This window comes from Schistocerca cancellata, chromosome 7, assembly GCF_023864275.1.
Source record: "Schistocerca cancellata isolate TAMUIC-IGC-003103 chromosome 7, iqSchCanc2.1, whole genome shotgun sequence".
NCBI classification, from domain to species: domain Eukaryota; kingdom Metazoa; phylum Arthropoda; class Insecta; order Orthoptera; family Acrididae; genus Schistocerca; species Schistocerca cancellata.
In genome coordinates, this window is record NC_064632.1 from 613,085,097 (window position 1) to 613,108,364 (window position 23,268).

The following is a 23,268-nucleotide window of genomic DNA, read 5'->3' on the forward strand; positions in this document are numbered from 1 at the left end:
TTTCTGTGTTAATTCGTCATTGTGTGGGATCGACGGATGCAATAAAGAAGGAAAAGTGCATCCGACATGAGATACTCGCCTCCCAATAGGAGATCCTGTCGTTGCCATAGAAACGCACCTCGATTTAGAAAGAGAAGTCATAGATCCTATAGTATTTCATAGCGACGCAATGTCTGTGTTAATTCGTCATTGTGAGGGATCGACTGATGCAAAAAAGAAGGAATAGTGCATCCGACATGAGATACTCGCCTCCCAATAGGAGATCCTGTCGTTGCCATAGAAACGCTCCTCGATTTAGAAGGGGAGTCATAGAACTTATAGTACTTCATAGCGAAGCAATTTCTGTGTTAATTCGTCATTGTTAGGGATCGACGGATGCAATAAAGAAGGAATAGTGCATCCGACATAAGATACTCGCCTCCCAATAGGAGATCCTGTCGTTGCGATAGAAACGCTCCTCGATTTAGAAAGAGAAGTCATAGAAACTATAGTATTTCATAGCGACGCAATTTCTGTGTTAATTCGTCATCGAGAGGGATCGTTGGATGCAGTAAAGAAGGAATAGTGCATCCGACATGAGATACACGCCTCCCAAAAGGAGATCCTGTCTTTGCCATCGAAACGCTTCTCGATTTAGAAAGAGAAGTCATAGAACCTATAGTATTTCATAGCGACGCAATTTATGTGCTACTTCGTCATTGTGAGGGATAGACGGATGCAATAAAGAAGGAATAATGCATCCGAAAAGAGATATTCGCCTACCAATAGCAGATCCTTTCGTTGCCATAGGATCGTTCCTCGATTTAGAAAGAGAAGGCATAGAACTTATAGTATTTCATAGAGACGAAATTTATGTGTTAATTCGTCATTGTGAGGGATCGATGGATGCAATAAAGAAGGAATAGTGCATCCGAAAAGAGATACTCGCCTCCCAATAGGAGATCCTGTCGTTGCCATAGAAACGCTCCTCGATTCAGAAATAGAAGTCGTAGAACATATATTATTTCATAGCGACCCAATTTCTGTGTTAATTCGTCATTGTAAGGGATCGACGGATGCAATAGAGAAGGAATAGTGCATCCGAAAAGAGATACTCGCCTCCCAATAGGAGATCCTTTCGTTGCCATAGGATCGTTCCTCGATTTAGCAAGAGAAGGCGTAGAACTTATAGCATTTCATAGCGTCAAAATTTCTGTGTTATTTCAACATTGTGAGGGATCGACGGATGAAATAAAGAAGGAATAGTGCATCCGACATGAGATACTCGCCTCCCAATAGGAGATCCTGTCGTTGCCATAGAAACGATCCTCGATTCAGAAAGAGAAGTCATAGAACTTATAGTATTTCATAGCGAAGCAATTACTGTGTTAATTCGTCATTGTGAGGGATCGACGGATGCAATAAAGAAGGAATAGTGCATCCGACATGAGATACTCGCCTCCCAATAGGAGATCCTGTCGCTGCCATAGAAACGCTCCTTGATTTAGAAAGAGAAGTCAAAGAACCTATATTAGTTCATAGCGACGCAATTTCTGTGTTAATTCGTCATTGTGAGGGATCGACGGTTGCAATAAAGAAGGAATAGTGCATCCAACATGAGATACTCGCCTCCCAATAGGAGATCCTGTCGTCGCCATAGAAACGCTCCTCGATTTAGAAAGAGAAGACATAGAACCCATAGTATTTCATAGCGCCGCAATTTCTGTGTTAATTCGTCATTGTGAGGGATCGACGGATGCAATAAAGAAGGAATAGTGCATCCGACATGAGATACTCGCCTCCCAATAGGAGATCCTGTCGTTGCCATAGAAACGCTCCTCGATTTAGAAAGAGAAATCATAGAACCTATATTATTTCATAACGACGCAATTTCTGTGTTAATTCGTCATTTTTAGAAATCGACGGATGCAATAAAGAAGGAATAGTGCATCCGACATGAGATACTCGCTTCCCAATAGGAGATCCTGTCGTTGCCTTTGAAACGCTCTTCGATTTAGAAAGAGAAGTCATAGAACCTATATTATTTCATAGCGACGCAATTTCTGTGTTAATTCGTCATTGTGAGGGATCAACGGACGCAATAGAGAAGAAATAGTGCATCCGAAAAGAGATACTCGCCTCCCAACAGGAGATCCTTTCGTTGCAATAGGATCGTTCCTCGATTTAGGAAGAATATGCATAGAACCTATAGTATTTCATAGCGACGCAATTTCTGTGTTAATTCGTCATTGTGAGGGATCGACAGATGCAATAAAGAAGGAATAGTGCATCCGACATGAGATACAAGCCTCCCAATGGGAGATCCTGTCTTCGCCATAGAAACGGTCCTCGATTTAGAAAGAGAAGTCATAGAACTTATAGTGTTTCTTAGCGAAGCATTTTCTGTGTTTTTACGTCATTGTTAGGGATCGACGGATGCAATAAAGAAGGAATAGTGCATCCGAAATGAGATACTCGCCTCCCAATAGGAGATCCTGTCGTTGCCATAGAAACGCTACACGATTTAGAATGAGAAGTCATAGAACCTATAGTATTTCATCGCGACGCAATTTCTGTGTTAATTCGTCATTGTGAGCGATCGACGGATGCAATATCGAAGGAATAGTGCATCCGACATGAGATTCTCGCCTCCCAATAGGAGATCCTGTCGTTGCCATAGAAACGCTCCTCGATTTAGAAAGAGAAGTCATAGAACTTATATTATTTAATAGCGACGCAATTTCTGTATTAATTCGTAATTGTGAGGGATCGACGGATGCAATAGAGAAGGAATAGTGCATCCTAAAAGAGATACTCGCCTCCCAATAAGAGATCCTTTCGTTGCCATAAGATCGTTCCTCGATTTAGAAAAAGATCACATAGAACAAATAGTATTACATAGCGACGCAATTTCTGTGTTAATCCGTCATTGTGAGGGATCGACGGATGCAATAAAGAAGGAATAGTGCATCCGACATGAGATACTCGCCTCCCAATAGGAGATCCTGTAGTTGCGATAGAAACTCTCCTCGATTTAGAAAGAGAAGTCATAGAACCTATAGTATTTCATAGCAACGCAATTTTGTGTTAGTTCGTTATTGTGAGGGATCGACGGAAGCAATAAAGAAGGGATAGTGCATCCGACATGAGATACTCGCCTACCAATAGGAGATCCTGTCGTTGCCATAGAAACGCTCCTCGATTTAGAAAGAGAAGTCATAGAACCTATAATATTTTATAGCGAAGCAATTTCTGTGTTAATTCGCCATTGTGAGGGATCGACGGATGCAATAGAGAAGGAATAGTGAATCCGAAAAGAGATACTCGCCTTCCAATTGGAGATCCTTTCGTTGCCATAGGAAGACATAGAACCTATAGTATTTCATAGCGACGAAATTTCTGTGTTAATTCGTGATTGTGAGGGAGCGATGGATGCAATAAAGAAGGAATAGTGCATCCGACATGAGATACTCGCCTCCCAATATGAGATCCTGTCGTTGCCATAGAAACGCTCCTCGATTTAGAAAGAGATGTCACAGAACCTATATTAATTCATAGCGACGCAATTTCTGTGTTAATTCGTCATTGTGAGGGATCGACGGTTGCAATAAAGAAGGAATAGTGCATCCGACATGAGATACTCGCCTCCCAATAGGAGATCCTGTCTTCGCCGTAGAAACGCTCCTCGATTTAGAAAGAGAAGACATAGAACCTATAGTATTTCATAGCGACGCAATTTCTGTGTTAATTCGTCATTGTGAGGGAACGACGGATGCAATAATGAATGAATAGTGCATCCGAAAAGAGATACTCGCCTCCCAATAGGAGATCCTTTCGTTGCCATAGGATCGTTCCTCGATTTATAAAGAGAAGGCATAGAACCTATAGTATTTCATAGCGACGCAATTTCTGTGTTAATTCGTCATTGTGAGGGATCGACGGATGCAATAAAAAAGGAATAGTGCATCCGACATGAGATACAAGCCACCCAATGGGAGATCCTGTCGTTGCCATAGAAACGGTCCTCGATTTAGAAAGAGAAGTCATAGAACTTATAGTGTTTCTTAGCGAAGCATTTTCTGTGTTTTTACGTCATTGTTAGGGATCGACGGATGCAATAAAGAAGGAATAGTGCATCCGAAATGAGATACTCGCCTCCCAATAGGAGATCCTGTCGTTGCCATAGAAACGCTACACGATTTAGAATGAGAAGTCATAGAACCTATAGTATTTCATCGCGACGCAATTTCTGTGTTAATTCGTCATTGTGAGCGATCGACGGATGCAATATCGAAGGAATAGTGCATCCGACATGAGATTCTCGCCTCCCAATAGGAGATCCTGTCGTTGCCATAGAAACGCTCCTCGATTTAGAAAGAGAAGTCATAGAACTTATATTATTTAATAGCGACGCAATTTCTGTATTAATTCGTAATTGTGAGGGATCGACGGATGCAATAGAGAAGGAATAGTGCATCCTAAAAGAGATACTCGCCTCCCAATAAGAGATCCTTTCGTTGCCATAAGATCGTTCCTCGATTTAGAAAAAGATCACATAGAACAAATAGTATTACATAGCGACGCAATTTCTGTGTTAATCCGTCATTGTGAGGGATCGACGGATGCAATAAAGAAGGAATAGTGCATCCGACATGAGATACTCGCCTCCCAATAGGAGATCCTTTCGTTGCCATAGAAACGCACCTCGATTTAGAAAGAGAAGGCATAGAACCTATAGTATTTCATAGCGACGCAATTTCTGTGTTAATTCGTCATTGTGAGTGATCGACGGATGCAATAATGAAGAAATAGTGCATCCGACATGAGATACTCTCCTCCCAATAGGAGATCCTTTCGTTTCCACAGGATCAATCCTCGATTTAGAAAGCGAATGCATATAACCTATAATACTTCATAGCGACGCAATTTATGTGTTTATTCGTCATTGTGAGGGATAGACGGATGCAATAAAGAAGGAATAGTGCATCCGAAAAGAGATACTCGCCTCCCAATAGGAGATCCTTTCGTTGCCATAGGATCGTTCCTCGATTTAGAAAGAGAAGGCATAGAACTTATAGTATTTCATAGAGACGCAATTTCTGTGTTAATTCGTCATTGTGAGGGATCGACGGATGCAATAAAGAAGGAATAGTGCATCCGAAAAGAGATACTCGCCTCCCAATAGGAGATCCTGTCGTTGCCATAGAAACGCTCCACGATTGAGAAAGAGAAGTCATAGAACCTATATTATTTCATAGCGACACAATTTCTGTGTTAATTCGTCATTGTTAGGGATCGACGGATGCAATAGAGAAGGAATAGTGCATCCGAAAAGAGATACTCGCCTCCCAATAGGAGATCCTTTCGTTGCCATTGGATCGTTCCCGATTTAGCAAGAGAAGGCGTAGAACTTATAATATTTCATAGCGTCAATATTTCTGTGTTAATTCGTCATTGTGAGGGATCGACGTATGCAATAAAGAAGGAATAGTGCATCTGACATGAGATACTCGCCTCCCAATAGGAGATCCTGACGTTGCCATAGAAACGCTCCTCGATTCAGAAAGAGAAGTCATAGAACTTATAGTATTTAATAGCGGAGCAATTTCTGTGTTAATTCGTCATTGTGAGGGATCGAATAATGAAATAAAGAAGGAATAGTGCATCCGAAATGAGATACTCGCCTCCCAATAGGAGATCCTGTCGCTGCCATAGAAACGCTCCTCGATTTAGAAAGAGAAGTCATAGAACCTATATAATTTCATAGCGACGCAATTTCTGTGTTAATTCGTCATTGTGAGGGAACGACGGATGCAATAAAGAATGAATAGTGCATCCGACATGAGATACTCGCCTCCCAATAGAAGATCCTGTCGTTGCAATAGAAATGGTCCTCGATTTAGAAAGAGAAGTCATAGAACCTATAGTATTTCATAGCGACGCAACTTCTGTGTTAATTCGTCATTGTGAGGGATCGACGGATGAAATAAAGAAGGAATAGTGCATCCGACATGAGATACTCGCCTCCCAATAGGAGATCCTGTCGTTGCCCTTGAAACGCTTTTCGATTTAGAAAGAGAAGTCATAGAACCTATATTATTTCATAGCGACGCAATTTCTGTGTTAATACGTCATTGTGAGGGATCTACGGATGCAATAGAGAATGAATAGTGCATCCGAAAAGAGATACTCGCCTCCCAATAGGAGATCCTTTCGTTGCCATAGGATCGTTCCTCGATTTAGGAAGAGAAGGCATAGAACCTATGGTATTTCATAGCGACGCAATTTCTGTGTTAATTCGTCATTGTGAGGGATCGACGGATGCAATAAAAAAGGAATAGTGCATCCGACATGAGATACAAGCCACCCAATGGGAGATCCCTTCGTTGCCATAGAAATGGTCCTCGATTTAGAAAGAGAAGTCATAGAACTTATAGTGTTTCATAGCGAAGCAATTTCTGTGTTGATGCGTCATTGTTAGGGATCGACGGATGCAATAAAGAAGGAATAGTGCATCCGACATGAGATACTCGCCTCCCAATAAGAGATCCTGTCGTTGCCATAGAAACGCTCCTCGATTTAGAAAGAGAAGTGATAGAACCTATAGTATTTCATAGCGACGCAAGTTCTGTGTTAATTCATCATTGTGAGGTGTCGACGGATGCAATATCGAAGGAATGGTGCATCCTACATGTGATTCTCGCCTCCCAATAGGAGATCCTGTCGTTGCCATAGAAACGCTCCTCGATTTAGAAAGAGAAGTCATAAAAACTTATATTATTTAATAGCAACGCAATTTCTGTATTAATTCGTAAATGTGAGGGATCGACGGATGCAATAGAGAAGGAATAGTGCATCCTAAAAGAGATACTCGCCTCCCAATAAGAGATCCTTACGTTGCCATAGGATCGTTCCTCGATTTAGAAAGAGAACACATAGAACAAATAGTATTTCATAGCGACGCAATTTCTGTGTTAATTCGTCATTGTGAGGGATCGACGGATGCAATAAAGAAGGAATAGTGCATCCGACATGAGATACTCGCCTCCCAATAGGAGATCCTGTCGTTGCCATAGAAACGCACCTCCATTTAGAAAGAGAAGGCATAGAACCTATAGTATTTCATAGCGACGCAATTTCTGGGTTAATTCATCATTGTGAGGGATCGGCGGTTGCAAGAATGGAGAAATAATGCATCCGACATGTGAGACTCTCCTCCCAATAGGAGATTCTGTCGTTGCCATAGAAACGCTCCTCGATTTAGAAAGAGAAGTCACACAACCCGTAGTATTTCATAGCGACGCAATTTCTGTGTTTATTCGTCATTGTGAGGGATCGACGGATGCAATAAAGAAGGCATGGTGCATCCGACATGAGATACTCGCCTCGCAATAGGAGATCCTGTCGTTGCCATTGAAATGATCCTCGATTTAGAGAGAGAAGTCATAGAACCTATATTATTTCATAGCGACGCAATTTCTGTGTTAATACGTCATTGTGAGGGATCTACGGATGCAATAGAGAATGAATAGTGCATCCGAAAAGAGATACTCGCCTCCCAATAGGAGATCCTTTCGTTGCCATAGGATCGTTCCTCGATTTAGGAAGAGAAGGCATAGAACCTATAGTATTTCATAGCGACGCAATTTCTGTGTTAATTCGTCATTGTGAGGGATCGACGGATGCAATAAAAAAGGAATAGTGCATCCGACATGAGATACAAGCCACCCAATGGGAGATCCCTTCGTTGCCATAGAAATGGTCCTCGATTTAGAAAGAGAAGTCATAGAACTTATAGTGTTTCATAGCGAAGCAATTTCTGTGTTGATACATCATTGTTAGGGATCGACGGATGCAATAAAGAAGGAATAGTGCATCCGACATGAGATACTCGCCTCCCAATAGGAGATCCTGTCGTTGCCATAGAAACGCTCCTCGATTTAGAAAGAGAAGTGATAGAACCTATAGTATTTCATAGCGACGCAAGTTCTGTGTTAATTCGTCATTGTGAGGTGTCGACGGATGCAATATCGAAGGAATGGTGCATCCGACATGTTATTCTCGCCTCCCAATAGGAGATCCTGTCGTTGCCATAGAAACGCTCCTCGATTTAGAAAGAGAAGTCATAAAAACTTATATTATTTAATAGCAACGCAATTTCTGTATTAATTCGTAAATGTGAGGGATCGACGGATGCAATAGAGAAGGAATAGTGCATCCTAAAAGAGATACTCGCCTCCCAATAAGAGATCCTTACGTTGCCATAGGATCGTTCCTCGATTTAGAAAGAGAACCCATAGAACAAATAGTATTTCATAGCGACGCAATTTCTGTGTTAATTCGTCATTGTGAGGGATCGACGGATGCAATAAAGAAGGAATAGTGCATCCGACATGAGATACTCGCCTCCCAATAGGAGATCCTGTCGTTGCCATAGGATCGTTCCTAGATTTAGAAAGAGAAGGCATAGAACCTATAGTATTTCATAGCGACGCAATTTCTGGGTTAATTCATCATTGTGAGGGATCGGCGGTTGCAATAATGAAGAAATAGTGCATCCGACATGAGGGACTCTCCTCCCAATAGGAGATTCTGTCGTTGCCATAGAAACGCTCCTCGATTTAGAAAGAGAAGTCACAGAACCCATAGTATTTCATAGCGACGCAATTTCTGTGTTTATTCGTCATTGTGAGGGATCGACGGATGCAATAAAGAAGGCATGGTGCATCCGACATGAGATACTCGCCTCGCAATAGGAGATCCTGTCGTTGCCATTGAAATGATCCTCGATTTAGAGAGAGAAGTCATAGAACCTATAGTATTTCATAGCGACGCAATTTCTGTGTTAATTCGTCATTGTGAGGGATCGACGGATGCAATAAAGAAGGAATAGTGCATCCGACATGAGATACTCGCCTCCCAATAGGAGATCCTGTCGTTGCCATAGAAACGCACCTCCATTTAGAAAGAGAAGGCATAGAACCTATAGTATTTCATAGCGACGCAATTTCTGGGTTAATTCATCATTGTGAGGGATCGGCGGTTGCAATAATGAAGAAATAGTGCATCCGACATGAGATACTCTCCTCCCAAAAGGAGATCCTGTCGTTGCCATCGAAACGCTTCTCGATTTAGAAAGAGAAGTCATAGAACCTATAGTACTTCATAGCGACGCAATTTATGTGTTAATTCGTCATTGTGAGGGATAGACGGATGCAATAAAGAAGGAATAGTGCATCCGAAAAGAGATACTCGCCTCCCAATAGGAGATCCTTTCGTTGCCATAGGATCGTTCCTCGATTTAGAAAGAGAAGGCATAGAACTTATAGTATTTCATAGAGACGCAATTTCTGTGTTAATTCGTCATTGTGAGGGATCGACGGATTCAATAAAGAAGGAATAGTGCATCCGAAAAGAGATACTCGCCTCCCAATTGGAGATCCTGTCGTTGCCATAGAAACGCTCCTCGATTGAGAAAGAGAAGTCATAGAACCTATATTATTTCATAGCGACGCAATTTCTGTGTTAATACGTCATTGTGAGGGATCTACGGATGCAATAGAGAATGAATAGTGCATCCGAAAAGAGATACTCGCCTCCCAATAGGAGATCCTTTCGTTGCCATAGGATCGTTCCTCGATTTAGGAAGAGAAGGCATAGAACCTATAGTATTTCATAGCGACGCAATTTCTGTGTTAATTCGTCATTGTGAGTGATCGACGGATGCAATAAAAAAGGAATAGTGCATCCGACATGAGATACAAGCCACCCAATGGGAGATCCCTTCGTTGCCATAGAAATGGTCCTCGATTTAGAAAGAGAAGTCATAGAACTTATAGTGTTTCATAGCGAAGCAATTTCTGTGTTGATACGTCATTGTTAGGGATCGACGGATGCAATAAAGAAGGAATAGTGCATCCGACATGAGATACAAGCCACCCAATGGGAGATCCCTTCGTTGCCATAGAAATGGTCCTCGATTTAGAAAGAGAAGTCATAGAACTTATAGTGTTTCATAGCGAAGCAATTTCTGTGTTGATACGTCATTGTTAGGGATCGACGGATGCAATAAAGAAGGAATAGTGCATCCGACATGAGATACTCGCCTCCCAATAGGAGATCCTGTCGTTGCCATAGAAACGCTCCTCGATTTAGAAAGAGAAGTGATAGAACCTATAGTATTTCATAGCGACGCAAGTTCTGTGTTAATTCGTCATTGTGAGGTGTCGACGGATGCAATATCGAAGGAATGGTGCATCTGACATGTGATTCTCGCCTCCCAATAGGAGATCCTGTCGTTGCCATTGAAACGCTCCTCGATTTAGAAAGAGAAGTCATAAAAACTTATATTATTTAATAGCAACGCAATTTCTGTATTAATTCGTAAATGTGAGGGATCGACGGATGCAATAGAGAAGGAATAGTGCATCCTAAAAGAGATACTCGCCTCCCAATAAGAGATCCTTACGTTGCCATAGGATCGTTCCTCGATTTAGAAAGAGAACACATAGAACAAATAGTATTTCATAGCGACGCAATTTCTGTGTTAATTCGTCATTGTGAGGGATCGACGGATGCAATAAAGAAGGAATAGTGCATCCGACATGAGATACTCGCCTCCCAATAGGAGATCCTGTCGTTGCCATAGAAACGCACCTCCATTTAGAAAGAGAAGGCATAGAACCTATAGTTTTTCATAGCGACGCAATTTCTGGGTTAATTCATCATTGTGAGGGATCGGCGGTTGCAATAATGAAGATATAGTGCATCCGACATGAGAGACTCTCCTCCCAATAGGAGATTCTGTCGTTGCCATAGAAACGCTCCTCGATTTAGAAAGAGAAGTCACAGAACCCATAGTATTTCATAGCGACGCAATTTCTGTGTTTATTCGTCATTGTGAGGGATCGACGGATGCAATAAAGAAGGCATGGTGCATCCGACATGAGATACTCGCCTCGCAATAGGAGATCCTGTCGTTGCCATTGAAATGATCCTCGATTTAGAGAGAGAAGTCATAGAACCTATAGTATTTCATAGCGACGCAATTTCTGTGTTAATTCGTCATTGTGAGGGATCGACGGATGCAATAAAGAAGGAATAGTGCATCCGACATGAGATACTCGCCTCCCAATAGGAGATCCTGTCGTTGCCATAGAAACGCACCTCCATTTAGAAAGAGAAGGCATAGAACCTATAGTATTTCATAGCGACGCAATTTCTGGGTTAATTCATCATTGTGAGGGATCGGCGGTTGCAATAATGAAGAAATAGTGCATCCGACATGAGATACTCTCCTCCCAAAAGGAGATCCTGTCGTTGCCATCGAAACGCTTCTCGATTTAGAAAGAGAAGTCATAGAACCTATAGTACTTCATAGCGACGCAATTTATGTGTTAATTCGTCATTGTGAGGGATAGACGGATGCAATAAAGAAGGAATAGTGCATCCGAAAAGAGATACTCGCCTCCCAATAGGAGATCCTTTCGTTGCCATAGGATCGTTCCTCGATTTAGAAAGAGAAGGCATAGAACTTATAGTATTTCATAGAGACGCAATTTCTGTGTTAATTCGTCATTGTGAGGGATCGACGGATGCAATAAAGAAGGAATAGTGCATCCGAAAAGAGATACTCGCCTCCCAATAGGAGATCCTGTCGTTGCCATAGAAACGCTCCTCGATTGAGAAAGAGAAGTCATAGAACCTATATTATTTCATAGCGACACAATTTCTGCGTTAATTCGTCATTGTTAGGGATCGACGGATGCAATAGAGAAGGAATAGTGCATCCGAAAAGAGATACTCGCCTCCCAATAGGAGATCCTTTCGTTGCCATTGGATCGTTCCCGATTTAGCAAGAGAAGGCGTAGAACTTATAATATTTCATAGCGTCAAAATTTCTGTGTTAATTCGTCATTGTGAGGGATCGACGTATGCAATAAAGAAGGAATAGTGCATCCGACATGAGATACTCGCCTCCCAATAGGAGATCCTGACGTTGCCATAGAAACGCTCCTCGATTCAGAAAGAGAAGTTATAGAACTTATAGTATTTAATAGCGGAGCAATTTCTGTGTTAATTCGTCATTGTGAGGGATCGAATAATGAAATAAAGAAGGAATAGTGCATCCGAAAAGAGATACTCGCCTCCCAATAGGAGATCCTGTCGCTGCCATAGAAACGCTCCTCGATTTAGAAAGAGAAGTCATAGAACCTATACAATTTCATAGCGAAGCAATTTCTGTGTTAATTCGTCATTGTGAGGGAACGACGGATGAAATAAAGAAGGAATAGTGCATCCGAAAAGAGATACTCGCCTCCCAATAGAAGATCCTGTCGTTGCAATAGAAATGGTCCTCGATTTAGAAAGAGAAGTCATAGAACCTATAGTATTTCATAGCGACGCAACTTCTGTGTTAATTCGTCATTGTGAGGGATCGACGGATGAAATAAAGAAGGAATAGTGCATCCGACATAAGATACTCGCCTCCCAATAGGAGATCCTGTCGTTGCCTTTGAAACGCTTTTCGATTTAGAAAGAGAAGTCATAGATCCTATATTATTTCATAGCGACGCAATTTCTGTGTTAATACGTCATTGTGAGGGATCTACGGATGCAATAGAGAATGAATAGTGCATCCGAAAAGAGATACTCGCCTCCCAATAGGAGATCCTTTCGTTGCCATTGGATCGTTCCCGATTTAGCAAGAGAAGGCGTAGAACTTATAATATTACATAGCGTCAAAATTTCTGTGTTAATTCGTCATTGTGAGGGATCGACGTATGCAATAAAGAAGGAATAGTGCATCCGACATGAGATACTCGCCTCCCAATAGGAGATCCTGTCGTTGCCATAGAAACGCTCCTCGATTTAGAAAGAGAAGTGATAGAACCTATTGTATTTCATAGCGACGCAAGTTCTGTGTTGATACGTCATTGTTAGGGATCGACGGATGCAATAAAGAAGGAATAGTGCATCCGACATGAGATACTCGCCTCCCAATAGGAGATCCTGTCGTTGCCATAGAAACGCTCCTCGATTTAGAAAGAGAAGTGATAGAACCTATTGTATTTCATAGCGACGCAAGTTCTGTGTTGATACGTCATTGTTAGGGATCGACGGATGCAATAAAGAAGGAATAGTGCATCCGACATGAGATACTCGCCTCCCAATAGGAGATCCTGTCGTTGCCATAGAAACGCTCCTCTATTTAGAAAGAGAAGTGATAGAACCTATAGTATTTCATAGCGACGCAAGTTCTGTGTTAATTCGTCATTGTGAGGTGTCGACGGATGCAATATCGAAGGAATGGTGCATCCGACATGTGATTCTCGCCTCCCAATAAGAGATCCTGTCGTTGCCATAGAAACGCTCCTCGATTTAGAAAGAGAAGTCATAAAAACTTATATTATTTAATAGCAACGCAATTTCTGTATTAATTCGTAAATGTGAGGGATCGACGGATGCAATAGAGAAGGAATAGTGCATCCTAAAAGAGATACTCGCCTCCCAATAAGAGATCCTTACGTTGCCATAGGATCGTTCCTCGATTTAGAAAGAGAACACATAGAACAAATAGTATTTCATAGCGACGCAATTTCTGTGTTAATTCGTCATTGTGAGGGATCGACGGATGCAATAAAGAAGGAATAGTGCATCCGACATGAGATACTCGCCTCCCAATAGGAGATCCTGTCGTTGCCATAGAAACGCACCTCCATTTAGAAAGAGAAGGCATAGAACCTATAGTATTTCATAGCGACGCAATTTCTGGGTTAATTCATCATTGTGAGGGATCGGCGGTTGCAATAATGAAGAAATAGTGCATCCGACATGAGATACTCTCCTCCCAAAAGGAGATCCTGTCGTTGCCATCGAAACGCTTCTCGATTTAGAAAGAGAAGTCATAGAACCTATAGTACTTCATAGCGACGCAATTTATGTGTTAATTCGTCATTGTGAGGGATAGACGGATGCAATAAAGAAGGAATAGTGCATCCGAAAAGAGATACTCGCCTCCCAATAGGAGATCCTTTCGTTGCCATAGGATCGTTCCTCGATTTAGAAAGAGAAGGCATAGAACTTATAGTATTTCATAGAGACGCAATTTCTGTGTTAATTCGTCATTGTGAGGGATCGACGGATGCAATAAAGAAGGAATAGTGCATCCGAAAAGAGATACTCGCCTCCCAATAGGAGATCCTGTCGTTGCCATAGAAACGCTCCTCGATTGAGAGAGAGAAGTCATAGAACCTATATTATTTCATAGCGACACAATTTCTGTGTTAATTCGTCATTGTTAGGGATCGACGGATGCAATAGAGAAGGAATAGTGCATCCGAAAAGAGATACTCGCCTCCCAATAGGAGATCCTTTCGTTGCCATTGGATCGTTCCCGATTTAGCAAGAGAAGGCGTAGAACTTATAATATTTCATAGCGTCAAAATTTCTGTGTTAATTCGTCATTGTGAGGGATCGACGTATGCAATAAAGAAGGAATAGTGCATCCGACATGAGATACTCGCCTCCCAATAGGAGATCCTGACGTTGCCATAGAAACGCTCCTCGATTCAGAAAGAGAAGTTATAGAACTTATAGTATTTAATAGCGGAGCAATTTCTGTGTTAATTCGTCATTGTGAGGGATCGAATAATGAAATAAAGAAGGAATAGTGCATCCGAAAAGAGATACTCGCCTCCCAATAGGAGATCCTGTCGCTGCCATAGAAACGCTCCTCGATTTAGAAAGAGAAGTCATAGAACCTATACAATTTCATAGCGAAGCAATTTCTGTGTTAATTCGTCATTGTGAGGGAACGACGGATGAAATAAAGACGGAATAGTGCATCCGAAAAGAGATACTCGCCTCCCAATAGAAGATCCTGTCGTTGCAATAGAAATGGTCCTCGATTTAGAAAGAGAAGTCATAGAACCTATAGTATTTCATAGCGACGCAACTTCTGTGTTAATTCGTCATTGTGGGGGATCGACGGATGAAATAAAGAAGGAATAGTGCATCCGACATGAGATACTCGCCTCCCAATAGGAGATCCTGTCGTTGCCTTTGAAACGCTTTTCGATTTAGAAAGAGAAGTCATAGATCCTATATTATTTCATAGCGACGCAATTTCTGTGTTAATACGTCATTGTGAGGGATCTACGGATGCAATAGAGAATGAATAGTGCATCCGAAAAGAGATACTCGCCTCCCAATAGGAGATCCTTTCGTTGCCATAGGATCGTTCCTCGATTTAGGAAGAGAAGGCATAGAACCTATAGTATTTCATGGCGACGCAATTTCTGTGTTAATTCGTCATTGTGAGGGATCGACGGATGCAATAAAAAAGGAATAGTGCATCCGACATGAGATACAAGCCACCCAATGGGAGATCCCTTCGTTGCCATAGAAATGGTCCTCGATTTAGAAAGAGAAGTCATAGAACTTATAGTGTTTCATAGCGAAGCAATTTCTGTGTTGATACGTCATTGTTAGGGATCGACGGATGCAATAAAGAAGGAATAGTGCATCCGACATGAGATACTCGCCTCCCAATAGGAGATCCTGTCGTTGCCATAGAAACGCTCCTCGATTTAGAAAGAGAAGTGATAGAACCTATTGTATTTCATAGCGACGCAAGTTCTGTGTTGATACGTCATTGTTAGGGATCGACGGATGTAATAAAGAAGGAATAGTGCATCCGACATGAGATACTCGCCTCCCAATAGGAGATCCTGTCGTTGCCATAGAAACGCTCCTCGATTTAGAAAGAGAAGTGATAGAACCTATAGTATTTCATAGCGACGCAAGTTCTGTGTTAATTCGTCATTGTGAGGTGTCGACGGATGCAATATCGAAGGAATGGTGCATCCGACATGTGATTCTCGCCTCCCAATAGGAGATCCTGTCGTTGCCATAGAAACGCTCCTCGATTTAGGAAGAGAAGTCATAAAAACTTATATTATTTAATAGCAACGCAATTTCTGTATTAATTCGTAAATGTGAGGGATCGACGGATGCAATAGAGAAGGAATAGTGCATCCTAAAAGAGATACTCGCCTCCCAATAAGAGATCCTTACGTTGCCATAGGATCGTTCCTCGATTTAGAAAGAGAACACATAGAACAAATAGTATTTCATAGCGACGCAATTTCTGTGTTAATTCGTCATTGTGAGGGATCGACGGATGCAATAAAGAAGGAATAGTGCATCCGACATGAGATACTCGCCTCCCAATAGGAGATCCTGTCGTTGCCATAGAAACGCACCTCCATTTAGAAAGAGAAGGCATAGAACCTATAGTATTTCATAGCGACGCAATTTCTGGGTTAATTCATCATTGTGAGGGATCGGCGGTTGCAATAATGAAGAAATAGTGCATCCGACATGAGAGACTCTCCTCCCAATAGGAGATTCTGTCGTTGCCATAGAAACGCTCCTCGATTTAGAAAGAGAAGTCACAGAAGCCATAGTATTTCATAGCGACGCAATTTCTGTGTTTATTCCTCATTGTGAGAGATCGACGGATGCAATAAAGAAGGCATGGTGCATCCGACATGAGATACTCGCCTCGCAATAGGAGATCCTGTCGTTGCCATTGAAATGATCCTCGATTTAGAGAGAGAAGTCATAGAACCTATAGTATTTCATAGCGACGCAATTTCTGGGTTAATTCATCATTGTGAGGGATCGGCGGTTGCAATAATGAAGAAATAGTGCATCCGACATGAGATACTCTCCTCCCAAAAGGAGATCCTGTCGTTGCCATCGAAACGCTTCTCGATTTAGAAAGAGAAGTCATAGAACCTATAGTACTTCATAGCGACGCAATTTATGTGTTAATTCGTCATTGTGAGGGATAGACGGATGCAATAAAGAAGGAATAGTGCATCCGAAAAGAGAAACTCGCCTCCCAATAGGAGATCCTTTCGTTGCCATAGGATCGTTCCTCGATTTAGAAAGAGAAGGCATAGAACTTATAGTATTTCATAGAGACGCAATTTCTGTGTTAATTCGTCATTGTGAGGGATCGACGGATGCAATAAAGAAGGAATAGTGCATCCGAAAAGAGATACTCGCCTCCCAATAGGAGATCCTGTCGTTGCCATAGAAACGCTCCTCGATTGAGAAAGAGAAGTCATAGAACCTATATTATTTCATAGCGACACAATTTCTGTGTTAATTCGTCATTGTGAGGGATCGACGGATGCAATAAAGAAGGAATAGTGCATCCGAAAAGAGATACTCGCCTCCCAATAGGAGATCCTTTCGTTGCCATTGGATCGTTCCCGATTTAGCAAGAGAAGGCGTAGAACTTATAATATTTCATAGCGTCAAAATTTCTGTGTTAATTCGTCATTGTGAGGGATCGACGTATGCAATAAAGAAGGAATAGTGCATCCGACATGAGATACTCGCCTCCCAATAGGAGATCCTGACGTTGCCATAGAAACGCTCCTCGATTCAGAAAGAGAAGTTATAGAACTTATAGTATTTAATAGCGGAGCAATTTCTGTGTTAATTCATCATTGTGAGGGATCGAATAATGAAATAAAGAAGGAATAGTGCATCCGAAAAGAGATACTCGCCTCCCAATAGGAGATCCTGTCGCTGCCATAGAAACGCTCCTCGATTTAGAAAGAGAAGTCATAGAACCTATATAATTACATAGCGAAGCAATTTCTGTGTTAATTCGTCATTGTGAGGGAACGACGGATGAAATAAAGAAGGAATAGTGCATCCGAAAAGAGATACACGCCTCCCAATAGAAGATCCTGTCGTTGCAATAGAAATGGTCCTCGATTTAGAAAGAGAAGTCATAGAACCTATAGTATTTCATAGCGACGCAACTTCTGTGTTAATTCGTCATTGTGAGGGATCGACGGATGAAATAAAGAAGGAATAGTGCATCCGACATGAGATACTCGCCTCCCAATAGGAGATCCTGTCGTTGCCTTTGAAACGCTTCTCGATTTAGAAAGAGAAGTCATAGAACCTATATTATTTCATAGCGACGCAATTTCTGTGTTAATACGTCATTGTGAGGGATCTACGGATGCAATAGAGAATGAATAGTGCATCCGAAAAGAGATACTCGCCTCCCAATAGGAGATCCTTTCGTTGCCATAGGATCGTTCCTCGATTTAGGAAGAGAAGGCATAGAACCTATAGTATTTCATAGCGACGCAATTTCTGTGTTAATTCGTCATTGTGAGGGATCGACGGATGCAATAAAAAAGGAATAGTGCATCCGACATGAGATACAAGCCACCCAATGGGAGATCCCTTCGTTGCCATAGAAATGGTCCTCGATTTAGAAAGAGAAGTCATAGAACTTATAGTGTTTCATAGCGACGCAATTTCTGTGTTAATTCGTCATTGTGAGGGATCGACGGATGCAATAAAAAAGGAATAGTGCATCCGACATGAGATACAAGCCACCCAATGGGAGATCCCTTCGTTGCCATAGAAATGGTCCTCGATTTAGAAAGAGAAGTCATAGAACTTATAGTGTTTCATAGCGAAGCAATTTCTGTGTTGATACGTCATTGTTAGGGATCGACGGATGCAATAAAGAAGGAATAGTGCATCCGACATGAGATACAAGCCACCCAATGGGAGATCCCTTCGTTGCCATAGAAATGGTCCTCGATTTAGAAAGAGAAGTCATAGAACTTATAGTGTTTCATAGCGAAGCAATTTCTGTGTTGATACGTCATTGTTAGGGATCGACGGATGCAATAAAGAAGGAATAGTGCATCTGACATGAGATACTCGCCTCCCAATAGGAGATCCTGTCGTTGCCATAGAAACGCTCCTCGATTTAGAAAGAGAAGTGATAGAACCTATAGTATTTCATAGCGACGCAAGTTCTGTGTTAATTCGTCATTGTGAGGTGTCGACGGATGCAATATCGAAGGAATGGTGCATCCGACATGTGATTCTCGCCTCCCAATAGGAGATCCTGTCGTTGCCATAGAAACGCTCCTCGATTTAGAAAGAGAAGTCATAAAAACTTATATTATTTAATAGCAACGCAATTTCTGTATTAATTCGTAAATGTGAGGGATCGACGGATGCAATAGAGAAGGAATAGTGCATCCTAAAAGAGATACTCGCCTCCCAATAAGAGATCCTTACGTTGCCATAGGATCGTTCCTCGATTTAGAAAGAGAACACATAGAACAAATAGTATTTCATAGCGACGCAATTTCTGTGTTAATTCGTCATTGTGAGGGATCGACGGATGCAATAAAGAAGGAATAGTGCATCCGACATGAGATACTCGCCTCCCAATAGGAGATCCTGTCGTTGCCATAGGATCGTTCCTCGATTTAGAAAGAGAAGGCATAGAACCTATAGTATTTCATAGCGACGCAATTTCTGGGTTAATTCATCATTGTGAGGGATCGGCGGTTGCAATAATGGAGAAATAGTGCATCCGACATGAGAGACTCTCCTCCCAATAGGAGATTCTGTCGTTGCCATAGAAACGCTCCTCGATTTAGAAAGAGAAGTCACAGAACCCATAGTATTTCATAGCGACGCAATTTCTGTGTTTATTCGTCATTGTGAGTGATCGACGGATGCAATAAAGAAGGCATGGTGCATCCGACATGAGATACTCGCCTCGCAATAGGAGATCCTGTCGTTGCCATTGAAATGATCCTCGATTTAGAGAGAGAAGTCATAGAACCTATATTATTTCATAGCGACGCAATTTCTGTGTTAATACGTCATTGTGAGGGATCTACGGATGCAATAGAGATTGAATAGTGCATCCGAAAAGAGATACTCGCCTCCCAATGGGAGATCCTTTCGTTGCCATAGGATCGTTCCTCGATTTAGGAAGAGAAGGCATAGAACCTATAGTATTTCATAGCGACGCAATTTCTGTGTTAATTCGTTATTGTGAGGGATCGACGGATGCAATAAAAAAGGAATAGTGCATCCGACATGAGATACAAGCCACCCAATGGGAGATCCCTTCGTTGCCATAGAAATGGTCCTCGATTTAGAAAGAGAAGTCATAGAACTTATAGTGTTTCATAGCGAAGCAATTTCTGTGTTGATACGTCATTGTTAGGGATCGACGGATGCAATAAAGAAGGAATAGTGCATCCGACATGATATACTCGCCTCCCAATAGGAGATCCTGTCGTTGCCATAGAAACGCTCCTCGATTTAGAAAGAGAAGTGATAGAACCTATAGTATTTCATAGCGACGCAAGTTCTGTGTTAATTCGTCATTGTGAGGTGTCGACGGATGCAATATCGAAGGAATGGTGCATCCGACATGTTATTCTCGCCTCCCAATAGGAGATCCTGTCGTTGCCATAGAAACGCTCCTCGATTTAGAAAGAGAAGTCATAAAAACTTATATTATTTAATAGCAACGCAATTTCTGTATTAATTCGTAAATGTGAGGGATCGACGGATGCAATAGAGAAGGAATAGTGCATCCTAAAAGAGATACTCGCCTCCCAATAAGAGATCCTTACGTTGCCATAGGATCGTTCCTCGATTTAGAAAGAGAACACATAGAACAAATAGTATTTCATAGCGACGCAATTTCTGTGTTAATTCGTCATTGTGAGGGATCGACGGATGCAATAAAGAAAGAATAGTGCATCCGACATGAGATACTCGCCTCCCAATAGGAGATCCTGTCGTTGCCATAGGATCGTTCCTCGATTTAGAAAGAGAAGGCATAGAACCTATAGTATTTCATAGCGACGCAATTTCTGGGTTAATTCATCATTGTGAGGGATCGGCGGTTGCAATAATGAAGAAATAGTGCATCCGACATGAGGGACTCTCCTCCCAATAGGAGATTCTGTCGTTGCCATAGAAACGCTCCTCGATTTAGAAAGAGAAGTCACAGAACCCATAGTATTTCATAGCGACGCAATTTCTGTGTTTATTCGTCATTGTGAGGGATCGACGGATGCAATAAAGAAGGCATGGTGCATCCGACATGAGATACTCGCCTCGCAATAGGAGATCCTGTCGTTGCCATTGAAATGATCCTCGATTTAGAGAGAGAAGTCATAGAACCTATAGTATTTCATAGCGACGCAATTTCTGTGTTAATTCGTCATTGTGAGGGATCGACGGATGCAATAAAGAAGGAATAGTGCATCCGACATGAGATACTCGCCCCCCAATAGGAGATCCTGTCGTTGCCATAGAAACGCACCTCCATTTAGAAAGAGAAGGCATAGAACCTATAGTATTTCATAGCGACGCAATTTCTGGGTTAATTCATCATTGTGAGGGATCGGCGGTTGCAATAATGAAGAAATAGTGCATCCGACATGAGATACTCTCCTCCCAAAAGGAGATCCTGTCGTTGCCATCGAAACGCTTCTCGATTTAGAAAGAGAAGTCATAGAACCTATAGTACTTCATAGCGACGCAATTTATGTGTTAATTCGTCATTGTGAGGGATAGACGGATGCAATAAAGAAGGAATAGTGCATCCGAAAAGAGAAACTCGCCTCCCAATAGGAGATCCTTTCGTTGCCATAGGATCGTTCCTCGATTTAGAAAGAGAAGGCATAGAACTTATAGTATTTCATAGAGACGCAATTTCTGTGTTAATTCGTCATTGTGAGGGATCGACGGATGCAATAAAGAAGGAATAGTGCATCCGAAAAGAGATACTCGCCTCCCAATAGGAGATCCTGTCGTTGCCATAGAAACGCTCCTCGATTGAGAAAGAGAAGTCATAGAACCTATATTATTTCATAGCGACACAATTTCTGTGTTAATTCGTCATTGTGAGGGATCGACGGATGCAATAAAGAAGGAATAGTGCATCCGAAAAGAGATACTTGCCTCCCAATAGGAGATCCTTTCGTTGCCATTGGATCGTTCCCGATTTAGCAAGAGAAGGCGTAGAACTTATAATATTTCATAGCGTCAAAATTTCTGTGTTAATTCGTCATTGTGAGGGATCGACGTATGCAATAAAGAAGGAATAGTGCATCCGACATGAGATACTCGCCTCCCAATAGGAGATCCTGACGTTGCCATAGAAACGCTCCTCGATTCAGAAAGAGAAGTTATAGAACTTATAGTATTTAATAGCGGAGCAATTTCTGTGTTAATTCGTCATTGTGAGGGATCGAATAATGAAATAAAGAAGGAATAGTGCATCCGAAAAGAGATACTCGCCTCCCAATAGGAGATCCTGTCGCTGCCATAGAAACGCTCCTCGATTTAGAAAGAGAAGTCATAGAACCTATATAATTTCATAGCGAAGCAATTTCTGTGTTAATTCGTCATTGTGAGGGAACGACGGATGAAATAAAGAAGGAATAGTGCATCCGAAAAGAGATACACGCCTCCCAATAGAAGATCCTGTCGTTGCAATAGAAATGGTCCTCGATTTAGAAAGAGAAGTCATAGAACCTATAGTATTTCATAGCGACGCAACTTCTGTGTTAATTCGTCATTGTGAGGGATCGACGGATGAAATAAAGAAGGAATAGTGCATCCGACATGAGATACTCGCCTCCCAATAGGAGATCCTGTCGTTGCCTTTGAAACGCTTTTCGATTTAGAAAGAGAAGTCATAGAACCTATATTATTTCATAGCGACGCAATTTCTGTGTTAATACGTCATTGTGAGGGATCTACGGATGCAATAGAGAATGAATAGTGCATCCGAAAAGAGATACTCGCCTCCCAATAGGAGATCCTTTCGTTGCCATAGGATCGTTCCTCGATTTAGGAAGAGAAGGCATAGAACCTATAGTATTTCATAGCGACGCAATTTCTGTGTTAATTCGTCATTGTGAGGGATCGACGGATGCAATAAAAAAGGAATAGTGCATCCGACATGAGATACAAGCCACCCAATGGGAGATCCCTTCGTTGCCATAGAAATGGTCCTCGATTTAGAAAGAGAAGTCATAGAACTTATAGTGTTTCATAGCGACGCAATTTCTGTGTTAATTCGTCATTGTGAGGGATCGACGGATGCAATAAAAAAGGAATAGTGCATCCGACATGAGATACAAGCCACCCAATGGGAGATCCCTTCGTTGCCATAGAAATGGTCCTCGATTTAGAAAGAGAAGTCATAGAACTTATAGTGTTTCATAGCGAAGCAATTTCTGTGTTGATACGTCATTGTTAGGGATCGACGGATGCAATAAAGAAGGAATAGTGCATCCGACATGAGATACAAGCCACCCAATGGGAGATCCCTTCGTTGCCATAGAAATGGTCCTCGATTTAGAAAGAGAAGTCATAGAACTTATAGTGTTTCATAGCGAAGCAATT